Source organism: Peromyscus eremicus, chromosome 3 (assembly GCF_949786415.1).
Source record: "Peromyscus eremicus chromosome 3, PerEre_H2_v1, whole genome shotgun sequence".
Classification (NCBI taxonomy): Eukaryota; Metazoa; Chordata; class Mammalia; order Rodentia; family Cricetidae; genus Peromyscus; species Peromyscus eremicus.
The window spans coordinates 130,234,198-130,254,597 of NC_081418.1; the positions used below are offsets into that span (position 1 = coordinate 130,234,198).

Consider the following 20,400-nt stretch of genomic DNA (forward strand, 5'->3'; position numbering starts at 1 on the left):
CCATTTTCTGAAGAACTTGGTTCAATTCACCTATCAGTTCTGCTTGGGTTACTGGGCACACTCAAAAGCCAATGGTTGCCATGGTAATTCTGCTTTGTGATGGAATCTAACATTGTCTGATCTCTTATACACTGCCAGGATGTATTTGGGAGAACTGTTTATGGAGTAACTCAAAAGAAGTAAAGACTGAAAATAGCCCAGAAGTGCCAAGTTAGAACCAGGGAAACATCTACTACAAAAGCCCACTGGAGAAGACGCCAGGAAGTAGGCAGAGGTGAGGGCAGGGTATGGCAATCTTTCTATTTTGCACTGAAGTCTCAAGAAAATGAGTCAGTCTACAAGCAAAAACTGATTATCCTCTGTGGCTACAGTTCTCTCCTCCAGTATATCTCTAATATAAGTCTTATTGGTATTACTCTATTGCTCACAGAATTCACTATTAAGTGCATGGCTAAGTATAATCTTGACAGTGAGATCCACAGATGAAATGGTCTACCTTAACACCTCTTCCCCAGTCAGCCACACTGGCATCACCGGGGAGCTGGATAGGGAGTTGGATAGGCTGACTCCACACCTGCTGTCTCAGCATCTGCATCTTACTACAATCCCCAGATGATTCGTGCCTACAATGAGGTTGGAATGCCCTAAGACACACTGGGAGTTCTCATCTGAGAAGCCTCTGGGCTAGGAAAGTCTTGGTAGAATAACTTTGATACTGCATGATAGATTTTAAGGTCAAATTGCCTGACATCACTCCAGAAGCAATTCCTGATGTACAAAATTATTAACTCTTGAATAATTCAATATTCTTGTTTGTAAAACTGTATCACCTGCCTCACAGAGTCCAGTGAGCACCAAAGGAGCTCATATATGCAAGGCACTTAGAACAGTGTCAGCCATGTTGTCAACAGTACAGCTGTCCTCAGTATCTGAGGAAGTATAGTTCTAGAATCCTTCAAGGATCTAAATCCACAGGTGTCCAAGTCCCTTATTTTTAAAAATGGCAGACTATCTTCTCTTCATTTGCATACTGCTATGCTCTGATACATTTAAAAACATCTACATTTAATATCTAACACTATGAATTGGTGTTATACAATACCATTAAGGTGGAAAAAATAACCAAAGTCTGTGCATGTTCTGTAAAGGTGAAATTTTCTTCAAATATCCTCTATTGACTATTGGTTGAATCTGAGAATAGCAAATATCCAGCAGCTAGATAATGGAAAGATGGTTGTAAATAAGAACTGACTAATGGAAACAGAAGTGGTTTCTACTCCTGACTACTGCCATATAACCCGACAGACAAGTCCTTTGTGAGATGTATTCCATTACCAAACCTCCATCTGACATAATCCCGCCAGGACCCTGTTCCCAAGGAAGCACACAGATAGACCCCATAAAGCAATATACTTCATCCCATCATAACCTGAATAAACCTTGGGTGGTCCAATAGGAATGCTCTTCAGATAAAAAAGGGAGATCATTTCTCCCTGGTTAACTGATCCCTCCCTTTCCCACCAGAACAATAAAAAGTTCTGAATATATAAGCAAATAAATATATAAGTGCAGCCTGTAGAGTCCATTTACTGTAACAATAATTACAGAAAAGAGGCCACAGATCTGACAGGGAGTGGAAGGAAGGGGAACCTGATGGGTTGGAGGGAGGAGGGGGAGGAAAGAAATGACGATACAGTTACATTTTAATTTTCTACAGTTCAAAGTAAGCCAGTAATTTAAGAATAAGTTGCCTGTGATTTTATGCATTAATCAATCAGTCCAAGTTGCTCTCATGCTTGGCAGCTCTGTCCTACAATGCCAGGTTGAGGCAGTGACCAGCTGCTAATCTGGGTGTGAAGAGGAGAGAATCCAGGCTGGGTAAAGGCCATATGGCTTTTCCAACGTGGTAGCTCCAGATGTTGGCTTGTTACTATAGAGCAACTGAGTTAATTATCAGATTCTGTGGAATTAAAACCCTGGGACATGGTGGGGGGATGGAAATAAAAAAATCAAGACTGTATGGCGACCATGTCCTTGTACACACACACACACACACACACACACACACACACACACACACACACGCCCCAGGAACCTTTAGAGAATCCAGCACAGAGACAGCTGGAAGGGAAAAGATGGTGTTTAGAAAGTTAAGGAACACTGCTGCAGAATTCTCCCCTAAAGGGAGTTTCCATGGGGTCCCCAGAATATGACATCAAGAGGCTAACATTCCTAGGGATGTCAGCCATGGAAGGGTATGGAGGCTTCTATGACAACTAGTATGATTCTTTCCCAGAATTACTTGTTGCTCCCTTGTTGCCTGAACCAATGCTCTTGGGAGGGAGCTTCTGCCCTGTCCTCACCCTCTTGCCAATCTCTAATGTCTTCTCCTTTTCACTGAAATAAATTAAGTTATGTAGGTCAACTGATTTAAAATTCTCAAGAGCAGGTAGTACATTACAAACAAGAGGGACATACTATGCTATTCTCTGGGCTGCATATCATGTATTAAAGTGCAAACACACAGATGATTTCATCAGCATAAAAATGGAGAGTAGTACCAAAGAGCCATTTCTAACCTTGGATCCCTGGTCACCAGCAACCTCCTTAGGGATTCAGCTCTGTACTGCCCATTTCTCTGGCAATTTTAAGAGACTGTCAGGTGCCTGGGGTCCGTCTTACCTTTCAAGGCAAATGCAAACTATCCCTATTATCCTCAGGATCCCACCACAGGATGCACAGCAGCCATCTTGACCACAGCCTGATGTTCCAAGAGAGGCAGTGTCATGTGTGCATTTTTGCGTGCTGAGAACACACATTTGTTCAGTGACACCAAAAATATAATTTAACAGATACCAGAAAGGGACAGGAAGAGAGAACCAGTCTCAGCATGTGTTTTCAGCATCTCATCTCTTCTGAAAGAAAGTAGGCAGCAGAGGCTTCCAGGCAAATACTCCATCTGAAAAAGCTGCATTGTTCACCCAGCAGGGTACCCTTGGCAGTCACACCTTTCTGAGCTGAGAAAGAATTTCTATCCATTTATACTAAAAAAAATTAAAGACAATGCTCATTAACACACCAGGGAAAAGCACTAGAATAACACCCCAAAAGTGTATCTGATAGGGATGGGATTGGTGGGAACAGGGACAGTACACACTCAAATGACCTTTGCTGACATCATTCCGGAGTCCCTTCAGTCTGCACCAGCTTCAACCGGATGTGAAAGGGATAGGTTAAAGTCAGACTGGAGCCTCTGAAGTCACACTGCTGCTGAAGAGATCACCCTGGGGTCTAGGAGCCCCATGGGAGAGGGCGGCATTGCCAAGGGAGCCTGCTCGCCAGCATGGACTCTCTTCCGCCAGTAGTCTCCCTTCCTCATCTTGCTTAGTGTGAGCAGACAGACTTCAAAGGTCAAAGTGCAAACGTCTATCGCCAGCCTCCTTGTAAGAGTCATAAAGAGGTCAACTTCTATCAGAACCACGTTGTGGCCCAGGGTTTCCAGAAGCTCCCATGGTGTTGCGGTTCACCTTCCGCCAGCTTCTGGACCTGACATCAGAACTAACCCTGTCACCTCGGCCTGAATCTGCAAAGTGGCAGATTGCAAAATAATCTGAAGCGGGTTCTCAAAATGCACAGCGAGTATGAAAAGGAGCAGCATCACCCAGATTTCACAGACAGGGCTATATTATAATAAATGGAGGGGAAACCATAAGTTACCAATGTAAAGAACACTCATGTGGGGAGCCCTGGCAGACAGTCTGCCCTCAGCAAGGATGTGAGGCATGCACGGGACAAAGGACATTGCCGATTCCTAACTTGAACTCAGGTGTGAGTGGTGACAGGGCGGAAGCTCACCGAGACTCAAGAGAGAAGAGTCACAAACTACTACTGATGGTAGACAAGATAAAACGCCAGTGCCCCGGAATTAACGCTTCCATCATCAAGAACGGACTGACCCAAGACAAGAGTACAGGGCAGTGAGCACAGGGGCATCCAGTACCACTCTCCAATGAAAGGAGCTGGGATGCCTGGAGAAACAGTAGATTCCAGGGCTAGACAGACCAAACAGGACGTACCTGAAGGACCCTGGGGTTCGAAAGTAGAAAAGGATTGTCGGGTGTCAAAGAGCTGTAAGGAGCTCTCAGGGGGGTAAACTATGAGAATCTGAGCAGAACCAGCCTTACTGAATTATCTCCCAAAAATAAGCCAACTAACCATGATATTGACATAAATTAATACTGACCAAACAGAAAGAGATGGAAAGAGCAACAGTTCTTCTTATCAGAAAACTCATTCATAACTACAGAAGGGAAGGGAACAACAGGAAAATCTTTCTCAGGCTGTAGCAGTGAGCTCAGGTGTTGCAGGCAACAGCCACTGATGAATTCTAAAATCCTATGGAAAAGTTTGACAAGAGCCAGGCTATTTTCGAAGCCTCCTGCTCTCTCCCCTAGGACATGCACTAGGGGGATGAGAAAGAGCAGCACCACAGTGAAGGAAGACATCAGACACCAGCAGTCACTGAGCGATACAGGGCAACAGCACAGACAAAAGCATCATCTTCCCACTGCTAATACACACTGAAGGGCGTATCACCCCTGTAATACCGGGAACTACTCGCTCAGTCTGTAGAATTGTACGTGCTCAGTCTATTGTAAGGAAATAAACCCAAACCAACAAACAAGCTAATGGATCTGCAATCTTCAAAAGTCATGGTGATAAAAACAAAGGAAGAGAGTCTTACTGGCCCCAGTGGGAGGTGATGGGGGAAGAAGGGGAAGCAAGAAGAGATGATTAAAGGCAATACAGATCCTGAATTGGAGCTAGGATCAAAACAAGGATGTAACTGGAAAAACTAGCAAACGCACGACAAGTTCAACCAAGAGACTTGTAAGCCACCATTAATTTCTTGGTTTTAATCATTTTAATATGGTTCTGCAAGATGCTGAACTTCTAGGAGGCAGGCTGAAAAGGGGATAGAGGAACTCGGCACTGTTTCATAATCTTCATGCGACCCTAAAATTATTTCAACATAAAAACAGGGGTGGGGGGAGTCACGCTGACTAAACAGTGTGCTTACTGACACAGGATATGCTCTGGGAAAGTCTTGATCTTGTCAAGGACCAGTAACTGGTCAGGAAAACATACACTCAGTAGCACCACTATGCACAATGGTTTGCATGTTAGTATTCTCAGACCCTGGGTTCAAGGTCTGCACTAGACAAGAGAACATACTGATGTCACATGGGCACTGAGAAATCAGATGAAGTTCTGGTGTCTGCTCTAACTTCACATCTACACCAAAAGGGCCAACCTATTTGTGACCTTGGGCAGCTCACCTGTTGTCTTTATACTCAGTTATCTCATAATTAAGTTGGAGAATAATTTGGACTCTACCTCTTCACAAGGATTGGCTGGAATGAACTATGTGGAAAAGTTTTAAAAAAATCACAAAAGCATTATTCAACTCTATAACTATCTTATTGTTCCTAGATTTAAAAGGTTCTTATTTCATTGTTTTCAGTCTTTGGTGAAAACTGGTTATCAAACATACTCATTCAACTTCAGAAACTATTGCATGTTACTAGGCATCCACTATGTTGAAGGCATTGGCTTAGATACTATGGTGAATATTAAAAATGAATGCACATGACTCTAGATGAATGAGTTTCCACCCTTTGGAAGGTGATGATAACCTGTACATCAATAAATGACAACAAAAAACTAGATGTGGAAATGGCCAGCTGCCTGGCAGGTATCCCACTGGACATGTGGAAGAAGAACTCAGGCCAGTTTTTCTTCATCATTCTTATCACACAGAACCATGTGCTTATTTGTGCACATTATTCCAGAAACTTCCTCATAAAATCCCACAGGGTAAATAAGAAAGAATTCCAAGTTTGATAATGGAAAAGGAGATGAATCTCCTGAGTCAGCCACCTAAGACTGAGTAATAGCCCCACTACTCGACCTCTCTGGCTCCTACCATCCTTCCTCCCCCTTTTCTGGGGGAGTTTTGGCTGTGGTCTCTGTATCTGTTCCCATTAGTTGTTGGATGAAGCTTCTCCTCTGATGATGACTGGGCTAGGCATCAATCTACAACTATAGCACAATATCATTCGGAATCATTTCATGATTTTTTCTTTCTTTTTTTTTTTGTCAGTCGTATTTGGTTCTACCCTAGGTCTCTGAGCCATCCAGCTTCAGGTTCCTGGCCATCCAAGCAGTGTCAGGCATGAGCTCCCTCTATTGGCTGGGTCTCAAGTTAGACCAGTCATTGGTTGGCCACTCCCTTAAGCTCTGAGCCACAACTGCTCCAGTGCATCTTGCAGGCAGAACAGGTTGTAGGAGGGGGATGTCTCTGACTCTCTTGTCTGCTCTTGGGATATTTTTCCTCCTACTGGGTTGCCCCATCCAGCCTTGATATGAGGATTTGGGTCTAGTCTTATCGCATCTTGTTTTGCTGTGTTTGGATGATATCAATGGGAGACCTGCTCTTTTCTGAAGGGAAACAGAGAAGCAGTGGATCTGAGGGAGAAGGAGGGGGGAATCTAGGAGGAGGGGAGGGAGGAGAGGCTGCGGTTGGGATGTATTGTGTGAGAGGAGAATAAATTTTTATAAATAAATAAATAGCCCCAGTTGAATTCTGGGGCAAGGAAGGTCCTTAGCCTCTGCAGTGTTTCCCTGGAAAATGGGGATAAAGATGTAGTCACCTTACAGGCTTCTTCCAAAGACTGAAGCAGTCAACAACAATCAAATGCAGTGTCTTGCACAAAAGAAGAACTGTGTAAGAGTTATTACCTTTTCTTGTCTCAGATTAACTTTTTGTGGCTTTGTGTTTTACAGTGAAACACACATGCACACACACAGAGGGAAAGAGAGACAGAGACAGAGATAGAGACAGAGACAGAATTCTAGCTGCAAATGCCTCTTTGCTTCAAAAAAAAGCTAGCGCCCCTGAGTCCAAGAAGGAAGAAAACATATCAACAGTGGAAAACTAGCTGGTCTTGAGGCTACTGGAATTCAAGGGGTTGTGGGACTAGGTTTTCCAAGCCTGAGTCTTTGAGGTTGTGTTCTCAGCTTTCAGGGTCATGGGTTCTTTCAGAGGGACTGACTGGACCTGGCACACATAACTTCTTACCAATAGTAATGCAGCTTTCAGATCCTGGCCACACACCTCCCAGAGAACTATCATGGTACCCTGGAATAAACCAGAGCAACAAAAACAAAAACAAACAAACAAACAGCCCACTCTCTCTCTGTCCTCAGCGTGGCCTTAGTCTCAGCCCCAGGCTCTACTCTTGCTTCTCTCACCCACCAATGAAATGGGCCTTTCCCAGGTTCAACCACAATCTGGATGTGGGACCTGGGCTGTAAGGCAGCCCAGCAGCCCCTCATTTCCTGTGCAATGTTCCAAGCCCACACCAATGGGAAACCATTCAGAACAGGGGAAAGGAAGAGCCAGATCCACAATGCAAACCATATTTCTCCAACCTCTTCCTCCTCCTACTGTCCACTTACATTTGGCCTTGAGACTAAAGATGATTACATCTCATCTTACATTGATTTCTCTGAACTCTTGCTAGTGTACACACACACACACACACACACACACACACACACACACACACACACTCCACCCCCACGTGGCTTCTGTCATAGAGATCAGTCACCCTCGTAACACAGTAGACCATGTCACTCACTCCTCAGCTCAGGCGTTCCAATAGCTCCTGTCTTGTTCCAAGGGAAAGCTGATGAGGTCACCACAGCCTCTCAGGTCTTGCTCCACGTGGCCTGCCTTCCCACTTACAGCCCTTGCTCAGGCCACTCCTGATGCACTTCCTCCCTGCTGTAAACCTCATCACATCAGGGATATTGCCTCGGGACAATTGCTCTCAAAGTTCTCTCTGCTTGCAATAAATTCTCTCAGTAGCCACCTCACCAGACCTCTTGGTCCCATGGGCCTCTGCCAATGCTCAAACATCCTACTGGGAAGCTTTCCCTTGTCATTTTACTGAAATGTAACCCCACCACCACCACAAACTACGTTCTCCTGCTTGTCTTCTTCAATAGCATCAATCCCATCCAACAAACTGCCTTATCCTTTGTGTATTATTCACTATCACTCTCCAGTGGAACCTCAGTCTCCTGTGCAGGAGTTTGGGGCTGTTGTACTGTTATAGCTATGGCACCTGGAGAAGATAATAAATACATCGCCCACATACATAAGCACACATGTATATGTTCCCACAGAGGCATATTACAGAGCCCTGCACTCTGTTTGAATGCTTAATGACTCTTCTAAATGAGGCTGTGAAAAGAACTATGCTACTCCACATTGTAAGACAAAAAAGCTAAAGCTTGGGGTTCAGGCTACTTGTCAAGTGAGCCAGTAAGGAAAAGAGATGTTGAGTGTGTTCTTCAGGACAGCAAGTCCTGTACCCTTCCTACCAGTCCTTGCAACCTCTCAATTCTTGTATTCCCTGTGACCTGGCCCTGCATGCTAACAGGTCTGGGCACTTGCTGTCCACTCTACCAGGCTGGCCAATCCCGAGCCATACCCTTGCCATGGCTATGTCCTTGTCATCTGTGTCTCTAGGGCATATGTTGTCCATCAACAGGCAGATACAGATAGGAAGACACATACATTCACATAGGCATAGAGCACTCCCCCTTATCACGGAGGATATATTCTCAGGCAGTTAGAAGGTATCTGAAAACTTACATGGTACTGAACTCTACAGATTTGGTTTTTCCTATAAGAGCATTTACAGAGGAGGCACAATAAAGAAATTAACAGTAAACAGAGAAGCTTTATAACAATACACAGAAATAAACACCACTATCACCTGTCTTCCACTTTGGAGCTGTTATTGGTGGAGTGAAACGTTTTTGAGCACAGTCACTACAACATCATGACAGCTCCTTTGTCACCAGGATGGCACTGATGGCTAATGTGCAGGTACTGCATACAGAGCGGATACCCCAGACAGGAGGAAGAGTCACATCCCAGGTAGGAATAGGACAGGACAGAGCACAAAACTGTCATGGTTCTCAGAATGCCATGGAAGTTAAAGCTTATTAATTGTTTACTAATTTTTCCATAATTTTCTACTTACTATTTTTAAATCATGATTGACTTTCTATAGAGAGTTAAAAGGGAGAACTGGGGTAGGTGGACGTGGATGTGACATGTGACACTTGCCCTGATGTTCCTTTAACCAGGACAGAGACAACACAGAATAAGGGGCCTGGGGAGAGATGGCATCCAGAATCACCCAATCAGGGGTTGCCAAATTTAGGAAAGTCAAAGTCATATTTTGAAAAATAATTAATGTATTTCTACTAAATCAAAGACGCCCCTCATAACATATAAAAACATATGGAGAATAGTTTCTGGTGTGTAACCAATGCCTCCCCTTCACTGTTGGAAAGGCTGATTTCCCTCCACCTGAACTAAGAGGCCATCAAGCACTTTCCCCTCTTTCCTGGCAACTGGGGCATATCTGATTCAAGTCTTAAGGGAACGAAAATCACAGATGAGCAGAGTGGATCCGCCATAGTTGCCCCTACCCTACCCAAGGGGCCATGCAGACATAGTGCCAGAGGAAAGAAGACAGAAGGACGCAGCTGGCAGGAAAGGAAATGGGGGAAACTGACCCAGAGGCTCAGCACAAGGCCTGGGTCTTCTTTTCCATTCTTCTAAAAATCTATGACCTACCCCTTGCGAGCTAGGCTCCTGGTAGACTGCAAATCAGATTTAGCTCCATAGTGTTGTGGCATTCAAGGATTCAAGGGTCATTCTGCTGACTTGAGCTGGGAATGAGCAATTGGGTAGGGCAGTTCAGATCACAGAAGCTGGAGCAGAACAGGTATTAATTAGTTCAATGTCTGGGCAAAACTCCCAAACCTAGGTTTCCTCATCAATAAAATAAGAAAGAGAAGGATCTAGTTCATGGAATTACTGTTACTTGTGTATGTATACCAAGTGATTAACCAAGCTTCTGAGAGACAGTTCAACCATCACTGAATGAACGTTTGTAAGAAAGCCCAACCTAGGCTGGGCATGAGCATATGCCTTTAATCCTAGCTCTCAAGGGGGAGAAGTAGGTACATCTTTGTAAGTTCATGGCCAGCCTAATCTACATAGCAAGTTCCAGGCCAACCAGGGCTACAAAGTGAGACCCTGTCTCAAAACAATAAATGGATGGATGGATGGATGGATGGATGGATGGATAGAGATAGATAGATAGATAGATAGATAGATAGATAGATAGATAGATAATAAAGGCCCAACCTGAATAAGTTGATCTGGAGTCTCCTATACAAGGGTTTGCTAAGGCATCTTGGGACCAGGGAGGGAGAGGTACTATAGCCACCTGAACTCTTAACAGCAAAATGCAATCCTGAGAGTCTATTGTTCCTTGTGTAAATGTTTCCCAAAGACCTAGAAACTTTTCCTCTACTGTTCCTTTATCCAGATGCCAGTGTGCCACATGGACACTGGACAAATGACAGAGAACAAGGAACCAGATTACTGACAGTTAGACATACCTAATATATTTTAAAACCATTAAGAAAGAAAAAAATTCTACCACTTAAACTCCAGCCTAAAATCCATTAGAAAAGGTATCTTGATGTTATTTGAAACTGAAATGCAGGGTGTTGTATGCCTTACAGTCAACAGACTCAATAGAACACAGGACAGTGTGTTTAAGGTGGCTCCTCCGTGCAGTAGGCAATGCATCAGTCTCATTGTGCAGGTAGAGAATCCCTTGCCTGAAATGCTTGAAATCAAGTGTCTTGGAGCACAGACATTTTCCTTGGACTTTCTAATATTTGTACATACATAAGATTTCTTAGGGATGGAATCCAAGACAAAACAGGAAATGTGTTCATTTTTCATATACATGTAACTTGAAAGTCATTTTATACCATGTTTTAGGGCTTCTAAGATTAGATTTTTACTGCAACTTGCCACACATGGCATCATGATACACTCAAAACCTTTTGGATTTAGGATGCTCAACCTGAGCATCAACCTGCATGTCACACCCAAACCAAACTGATACCTAACGTGTTATCAGATAGGATGTCTCGCCCACATGTCACCCACTGACTTCCATCACGAGGTCCTGAAGAGGCTCTGTGAGCTCTTTAGGAGGGAAACAGAGAGTAGAACCACAGTGGCTCACCATGAGCTAAGCATGTGCACCACCTCCCATGGTGGTACTCCGTCTCACTGGATGACATCAATATCATCATTCGACAGACCCAGAAAGGTGAAGTAACATGCCAAATGTTAGAAAAAGTGAAGCTGGGATTCAACTCAGGCCAAAGCCTATGGCTGAGCCACGTGACTATGAGAAATCCCTGTCACTAGATAGGTTCCCAAGTTTGACACTGAGGTACAAGAATCTTTTTCCCCTAAAATGCTCTAAAAGGTAAGCTTAGCCAGAAGGCAGATCATTAAATATATGCTCTTAAGGAGGACTGTGAGATGCTGGTCTGTTCTCTCTTTGGCTCCTAGCCATGATGTAAGCATCTTCCTCCATCATGTGCCCCTGCCAAGATGTGCCCCAGCACAAGTCCAAAGAAACAGGGGCCAACTAACTATGGACAACATCCCAAATTGTGAACCAAAGGGAACCTTTTCTCTTTAAGTTATCTCAATTTCTCTCTGGGGCTCCACTTTCAAGTGTCTAGTTGATGAGAAAGCCATTCCAACAGCTCCGTGGGAGCACTTGTGTCTTGTTGGCAGGCTAGGTTTTCATTCATGACCAGCTCAGTTTGAATCTCATTCTCATGAAGTCTTGATGTTCCATAAAGACCAGTAAATCTGTTGCCTGCTATGTTACTGAGACATCATTTTTAAAGTAGCCCTGGGCCACTGTTGTCTTGAGTCTCAGTAGAAGTTAAAGACATTAATTAAGTCAGCGACAGGAGCCACAACACCAGGATCCCAAGCAAAACCCTCCAAAGAATCTCCCCTTCCCCCTTCCTCCACTGAGGTCTCTTTGCTCAAGGCTCAGTGGGTAATGTTTATCAATTTCATTTACATGAAACAAGATTCCTGTGTAACTGAGTTCTAGACACAGGAGAACTTCCTAACCAGTTTCTCTGTGTACTCTGACAAGAGCAAATTGTTTTCAGTCTGAGTTCTGGTTAATAATTTATGCTGTCAGTTTTTGTGTAACATGAAACCAAACATCTGAGTGATTGCTCACCTTAGCTCTTAGCTGCCGCCTTTAAGAGAAGGCATCAGAGTATGGTACTGCAGGCAAAGCAGGAACCCCAGGCTTTACAACTCTCCTTATGTAACACACATAAGTGCTGAATAAATGCTTTCTAATGATGCAGCAGATGAAAGGGCTCCACACACGATCTTATCCATGTTGAGGATATCCTGGCAAAGTGAGCAATGTCTCCCAGACAGAGAAACAAAGGAACAGAGGTGAAGGGATGCACGTGAGATCAGAAAGCAAATCAGAAATGGAGCCTTCATAAGCTCATGCTCTTCACTCCAGAGATCTAATGTTTATTCATTCATTCCAAAAAGCCACAACCCCAAACATTCAAGTTCTCCAGTCCTGCAACATTTGGGTGTGATAAAAAGCACTTTATAAATTGTGCTAGAAGAAAATAGCCCTTACAGTTGGCTCTAGTACATACTATTGCTTTCAACCGAACAATCAGAAAACCACTTTTCAATAAAGCAAACATTGCATTTTCTCCCCCTTGTGACAGCACTAGCAATGGCGGGGCAGTGCTTACACAAGACCTCCCTCCATCTTTGCACCCCAAGGTACTTTATAATTTAATTATCTCCAGCTCTGAGCTACGTTCTTCAAGGAAGGAAGCCAAGCTGTCCTTGTTTAATCCAAAAATGAATGGAAAAATAGACAAGTGCCCAAGATGTCAAAGTGAGGCAACATTTGAACTCAGTCTCTAAAGTCACCTTTTACCACAAGGCAAAAGCCTCTCTCTCCATTTTCTCTTGACACTACATGGAGTAGAACTGGCCATGTCTTGTACTGCCACGAGAAGACAAGCACGAGGGAGGCTGGGAAGTGAGGGGCCCATGCAGAAGGGAGACTGGGAGGGAATGGGTATGTTCTAAGCTTTAATGTTGGATAACTATGCTTAGATTCTTGGCCAGGCACACAAGACCTAGAATACAGATACATGCATGTGACTTATTCACAGAGAAGTGATAATGAAGAGTTGAGAATCCTACTTTCTCAAGGAGATCACCTGTAATCACCATGTTTATTATGATAAGAGATTCCTTTCTGAGCTTGCAGTTGTGAACACTAAAAAGCAGAACTAGAAAAGTGAAACAGGACAGGGCCACATAGGGTGGGTGACGAGAAGTGGACGAGCAAGCAGGAGGCCAATCTGTACCCCATAAGGCCATGTCAGAGAAGTGATCCTACCATCCACACCCGCCAAGGGAAATTGCAGACATCACGTCTCGAATTTTTCTCTGGTTTCTCAGAAACACTCTCTCCCTTCTTTAAACTTCCAAAGACTTCTCTAGTACATCTCACTGGAGTTAGAGATACCTGTCAGCTTAAACTACAATGTATTTGCATATTATTGCCCACTCAAAAATTATTTATTGAACTCTTACAATAGACCTTCAACTCTTCAAAGTATGTTTCTCGAGGGCAGGAGCCATGCCTTCCTTGTTTTCAGTGGCTCCTGGCTAGGCTCACAGTCATCCTGTGAGATACAAATGAATTCTGGTGCTAGAAAAATGAATGAGTGTAAGGCAGGAAAACAGAGGAGTTTGGGGCAGAGGCCTTAGAAGTGAACAGATCTAGTCCCCAGGACTGTTCAGCTTTGTAGCCTGGAGACAGGCTACTTTACCTGCTTCCTAATCTGTGACACAGGGACAGCAATGCTGAGCCCTGCACGGTTGCTACAGCTAAAGGAAACAATGCATGTAAGCCACTAGGCACAGTGCTCACCCAGGGAGCATGCTGATCAACAAATGTTACCCGAGTCAGGATCCTTCTTGAGCAGCTTATCAACATGAGGGCCAGGAAGGCCATCCACTTCAGGAGACAGTGAACATTCCATCAGAGGTAACTGCACTATGGACACTTTAATCAGTAGCTATCAGGATGCTAGTTCAAATGGCAAGTCAGTTTCTACTCAGGTTCAAAAGACACTGGTGACCACCAGTACCCTTTCCAAGAGGCATTTGGACCACTCACAGTCACAGCTGTCTGAAACTGGCCTGGAAGGTATTTTCCATGCCTCGTTAAAGCTGTGATTCCCCAGAAAAATAGATCTCAAAGGTTGGTGAGGTGCGGCTGCTCTGTCTTCCTTTCCACAGGAATCTCCAGCTACCACAGGAGCCCAAGCCTTCTGTCATAGCTCTGGATTCATTTTCTACAGCTTCTCTCTAGAGTGAGAGCCTTCCCTTAGACATCCGCATGTGGACACACCATCCAGGACACTCTTGATCCTGTGGGCAGGCAGGATGTCCCTGGCATTGCACAGCTCAAGGTTTTAAATCATGTGTGTCTGTTGAATTGTTCAGCATTTCTACGTATGTCCAGCCAAAGCTGTCAGGGTCATGACATTGCAGACTGCAGCATCCAGGGTCCATTGGAAAGCAAACATCTCCCTTAAAGGGAGCTAGGGCCTGCCTCCTTCACTCTTCCTCAGTCATCAGCACCCTTCTCTGCCCCACTTCTGCACAGGTCTCTCTCTGTGAAAGCACAGCCCAGCAACAGCCCACAGAGGCTCTGCCATTCAGACTCACCTTCACGTACAGGAAGGCCCCAACACAATTTTCAAAAACTAACACTTTTCTTCCTGTGTTTACAGATGTGTATGGATGTTTTGCCTGTGTGTATGTTTATGCACCATGTGTGTGCCTCGAGCCTATGGAGATGAGAGGAGGGTGCTGGATACCCCAGAACTAGTTACAAATGGCTGTGAGCCACCATGTGGGTATTGGAATACCAAACCCCTGTTCTCTGGAAGAGCAGTCAGTGCTTGTAAACACGAAGTCACCACTCCAGCCCTCCCCTGCCTTATTTATTTCAAATGTTTATTATAGAAATTTAGTAGAGCCCAATAGAGAATAAAAGTCTGTCCTTTTGCTTCTTGAACTCCGAATATACCCTCTGGACTTCCTGAAATACTGTGTCTCTCATCTACACCTATACATGTCCTAAAATTAAGATCATATTAATTAACATTCTATAATCTACTGTTTCATTTAGCAATCCAATTGAGTATCTTCCTATGCCACTACACGTACCTCCATATCACCAATTGATAGAGATATGGCATTTCTTCGTGTGGACTGCATCCTGACTTAGTCAATTCCCAAAGGACTAACAAATACAAAAGAAAAAGTAAATCATCCCAAGTCTGGCACCATCATGAATGAGACTTCCAAAACATCCTGGTAAATAAGTTTCAGGTACCTCTAATTGGTGGTTCTTTGGTTTTGGTTTTGCTAACCAAGAGAAGAATTCAGTAATTTTTTTTTTCATTTTTTTAGAAATTAAAATATCATTACATCATTTCTCCCTTTCTCTTCCCAATTCAACCCCTCTGATTGTTTTCATAGGGTAAAATCTTACAGAATTGTTGAACCAAATGGAAGGAATACTGTTAACACTTCTGCATGTGCTGTCAAACTACTACCTAAAAAGTAAGCCATCAGCTGGGGGTGAGAATGCCCAACTCACAATACCTTCATCCATACGCTCATCAGTGGCGTTCATTCTGGGCCAACAGCCATCCTGCCTAGCACCTGGAGGCCTTCAGAAGCACTACAGATCAGCATGCCTTGGCAACCACCCTCCAGAGCACAGGCCTCTGGAAAAGCTAGGTCCACATCCATCCATCTCACATCCACTACCGGCGGCTGGAGCCAACCCCTATGTCTCCCAAGCAACTGGCTCCCATATACCTTGTCACCCCCTACCACCTCCTAATCCACAAGCAGAATGAACTCTGAAAGAAGGAAGCAGCGGTAAACATGTCACCATCCCACCTGCCATGCTTCTTCCTCTACCTGCCCTCCAGCGATGCTCACCTGTCAATCTCTCGGCTCGCTGTGCCGCCCACCAATCTTGCTTCTCCTCTCTTTGTTAGACATTTTGATTTTCAATTGACACAGTAATTGTACATATTTATGGGGATTCCCTGTGACAATTCAACATATAGATGTATAGTATGTGATGGTCAGATCAGGGAAACTGCTGGATCTATCACCTTAGACATGGAAACATTCAAAACAGTCTTTACTAGTTGTTTTAGAACATTCAATGAATCGTTATCAGCCCGGTTGTCCTGCGGTGGTACACAACATTAGGAGTTGTTCTAGCTGTGTCTTCTTCTCTCTCCCTGACACATGTCACAGCTGCCTCTGCACTTCCTGTCCCTTCACTAGAAGTCCCTTCTTCTCTTTACAGGAAGATAAGTTCCTTCTCGTCTTCCAAGTCCCAGAAGGGTCTCTCCTGGCCAGCAATGTAAGTCACCATGTTACCCTGTCACTCTGTTCTGTTCCTCTTCAGTTTCTTTTGCATATGACTCATCAAAACATTAAGATTTCCTATTCACTTATGCCTAGATCTCTATTTTCTGCCCTCCTCCCCAGGCAGAGAGAGATTACAAACCCCGGCTCCCTGCTATGGCACCAGTGCAGGCCCAGCAGCACAGCCCACAGCCTCCCTGGTCAACACTTGTTGAATGAATGAATGAATGAATGAATGAATGAATGCACAGGAACAATTCCAGTAGCGCTCTCACCGAGTACACTATTAAAGCTACATCTGTTGTAAAACACACTGCTGACCACCTTCAGGATCAACTGGGGAAGACAAAAAACACCAGGCAGGGGGGGGCCTATGCTGACTGGGATCCCTGGCAGCCTACATCACCTTTCCTACACCACTGATCTGTCAGAATCCAACCAAAGGTCACACTGCTATCCTCATACACCAAGAAGTAAGCCCCTATTAGCAGACCCCGGGAGCTGTGTCCTGTAGAAAGATACATCAAGAAGAAATCACAACATATTTGAAAACAGCTGAGAACATCTTCTCAGTTACTATATAGGAAAAATGACTTGTCTAGTTTGATCAACTATGAATAGGCAGCACAGCTACTTTTCAGGGTTTCAAGAACCAACATATATTAAAAAGACAAAAATATAAAACATGAAAGTCACATCCTTAGCTTTCAAACAGAGTGAGGGTGTGCATGCAGCCCTTTCAACTGCACTAGCCACTCCACACCTGCAATCCCACACCAAGCAGAGGAGAGGGTTGTACCAGCTGCCTATGCTATGTCAGCACTCTACCTGGCACAGCACATACATTATCACACAGAATCCACAAGACTTCAACAATGTCCTTTCCTTACTCTTACAGATAAGGAAACCGAAGATCGGAGTCAGGACTCCAGCATCTCTAACTGCAAACAGTGGTCCTGGGAGCACTACCAACCACAGCACTACCAACTTGAGAGTGGTGTTCTAGGTCCTTGGGAGTCTGGTCCACCTCCCCATCTTAAACTGACTCCAAGGATGAGAGGCAGAATCCTGTCTGTCCACTGTGGAGCACATCGGCCTCTTTGGATTCTCATGACAGCCACAACATACGGGAGCTCATCCAGGGTCAGAAAATGTTGTTCAAGGCCAGCTCCCTGGCTCTCCTTCCCCATGTCCACAGGCCCCAGGCATTAGATAATGCACCTCCCTTGGGGTCTTAGATCTAACCTCTGGAAACCCTATTCACACATAACAGTTTGCACAGTGTGAGAGGGAAGTTTCCAGAGATTCCAATACTCCATGGAGAATCCCTCCTAGATATTTAAGGAGGAGTCCAAGTCTAATCTATGTCATCACCCAGGGACAAAGCTAAGCTGTAGGGTAACAGTCTGCAACTCCCTCAAACTGGACACAGGATAGATTGGGTCATTTCTACTTATAGCTTAAGGGAGATATGCTTAGCAATACTTGATTCCAGATTTTTAAAAAATAGTTCAAAACTCACGATTATTTTCTCGTTGAGCAGATAATAAGAAAGGAGAGATCTGGGCTGGAGTTAGAGCCCTGTTTGTGGGTGTGATGTTGGAACCATTTCTGTCAGTTCCACTGGATTTGGAATCACCTAGGAGATACAGTCCTGTGTGTATCTGTGAGGAAGTCTCCAGAGAAGTTTAATTGAGGTAAGGGATCTGCCCTGGATATGGTGACACCACCCCATGGGCTGGGATCCTGGACTGACTAAAAAGTGGAAAGATAGGAAGCTAGTTGAGCACCAGATATTCAACTCTTCTGCTTCCTGGTTATGGACTCAATGTAGCCAGCCCCTATCACCAACTGTTTCCTGGGCTGTGACGGGCTGAATCCCTCCAAACTGTGACCCATGACGAACCCTTCCTTCCTTAAGTTGCTTTGGTCAAGTGGCTTGTCCTGGCGATGAGAAAGGCAGCCAACACAGTGGGCGCCTGCCTCAGCAAGTGCTCTGGCTAGCAGAAGGAAAGCAGAGGAGACATTGTGCTAAAAAGTAATAGTGGAGTCAGGAAGGAAAGAGAAGATGGAAGAGACAAGGCAATGTGGAAGTGAAGCCCCTTGGCGGGCTCCTTATCCAATTTTTACATGACCAGCAGCCCACAAGCCTGAAAGGAAACGGAGTAGAGAGGACATGCCTGGGCATACCTGTGCTTATGATGGTCAAGAAGGGGGAAGAGTGAGTCCTCTAGGCTTCTTCAGCTGTGCTGAGTCTACTGAGCATGGGTTCCACTGAGCCCCTCCCCTCCAAACCCTAGGCAAACAAACATCCAGTACCCATTTTCTACCTACAACTTCCCACCATTGCATCCAGTGTCTTGCTCTTCCCAAAGGGTATTTTTCAGGCTAGACTACGTGCTAGACTATGCACGTATACACACACACACACACACACACACACACACACACACACACACACACACAGAGGGGTTCGGGGCAGGGGAGGCTGCTAGGGAAGATCAGTGATCCCCTGGCTAGCAGACACTGAATGACCAAAAACCAAGTTGAAATGACCCGAACGCTCTGAGCAAACTACAGTAGACATGGGAACCCCACTCACACAAACACACACTTCTTTTTTTTTTTTCCTGGTGTTCTAACACAACAAATCTTAAATATATTTCATGTATTGCAATAGCTAGACACTGTTTCCCAGAGTGAAATTAAACACAGCATTGTATTTGGAAAAGGCCGCCTGGCTCAATTTCCCTCCCAGCACTGCCAGACAGCCCTGCCACTTGGCAGGTGGAGAGATGGGCTGGACTTGCGACTTTCTTCCATGCCCCTAAGGTCTACCAGCCTCCTCTGCCCAGGTAAGCACTCTGGGCACCATAAGAAGAGGTCTGTCCATAACACTGCACGGTCTTCAAAGGGAAATCCCGTTCTCTCCCCACCCCAGACAATCCAGAGCATAGTCCTATACTACCGGCAATCCACTGCCTAAGAGAGAGGAGGGGTTTGCAATGGAGCTGCTTTCTGTGGGGGTAAGGACACTGTGTAGGATACAGTTGCATCTTTTGGGACGTCACTGATGATCCAGCACAGGAAAGCAGCTGGGGAAACTCTCTGCCAGTGTTTACTGCACATTCCCAAAGGGCACCTCAAGAAATGGAAGGCAGTAGAGAAGCAGGGGGGGCAGGGCAGGCTGGTGACGGGGAACCTGAGTTCCTAACATCTAATGTAGATACAGAAATCAAGACCCAAAAAATCAGCTTGCACACTCTAACCCTAATGCAGCAGTCTGCAAGAAAAAAGTGCAAAAGCGAAGTGAGTCCAAGCAAAAACCTAGCTTCCAAGAGCCAGAAAAACCAAGATCTGAAGGGTGTGCTTCAACATACACATAAAAAGAGCATGTCTAAATACTAGAGGGATTTAAAAAAAAATTTATTCAAAATTTTCTCTAAAATCTTAAAATAAGATCACTCTTAATAATCTGAAATTAATATTAATTGTATTAAGATGCACATGACATAAAAGCCACCAGCTTACCCATTCATTCTTAAGTATTATACATTTCATGTTGCTGTCTGCCCTCATCACCATCTACTGCTGAGTACCCTGAAGGAGAAATCCTGCACATCAACTCCACATCCCCTCACCGTAGTCTCTGGCAGCCTCCATTCAACTTTGTGTCGCCAGGACTGTGCCTCTTCTGGGAATTCATGTAAATGAAGTCATTTCTCCTTTTGTGACTGGCTTATTTCACTTAGCATATCCTCAAGTCCATCCCCGTGATAGCATGTGTTTTAAGGCCCAACCATATTCCACTGGGTATCTATACCACATTTGTTTACTCACGGATCTGTTAATGGAAACTCGGGTTGTGTCTACTTTGGGGCTATTACAAACAT

General features: G+C 44.6%; 1 protein-coding gene and 1 long non-coding RNA gene across 5 annotated transcripts in view; one reads left to right on the top strand and one right to left on the bottom strand.

The window, feature by feature from the left end:
* Positions 1-20,400, bottom strand: part of Cacna1c (calcium voltage-gated channel subunit alpha1 C) — a 491,450-nt gene that overhangs the window by 383,348 nt on the left and 87,702 nt on the right. The window lies entirely within an intron of this gene.
* On the top strand, positions 85-20,241 carry LOC131907342 (uncharacterized). Of its 4 annotated transcripts, XR_009378374.1 has the most exons (7): positions 85-274; positions 15,243-15,430; positions 15,596-15,679; positions 16,446-16,502; positions 17,406-17,650; positions 18,051-18,204; positions 20,054-20,241. It is a non-coding gene; the product is annotated as an uncharacterized LOC131907342 (long non-coding RNA). The 4 variants fall into 4 exon arrangements; XR_009378371.1 differs by having other exon boundaries at positions 18,051-20,241; XR_009378372.1 differs by lacking the exon at positions 15,243-15,430 and having other exon boundaries at positions 90-274; positions 18,051-20,241.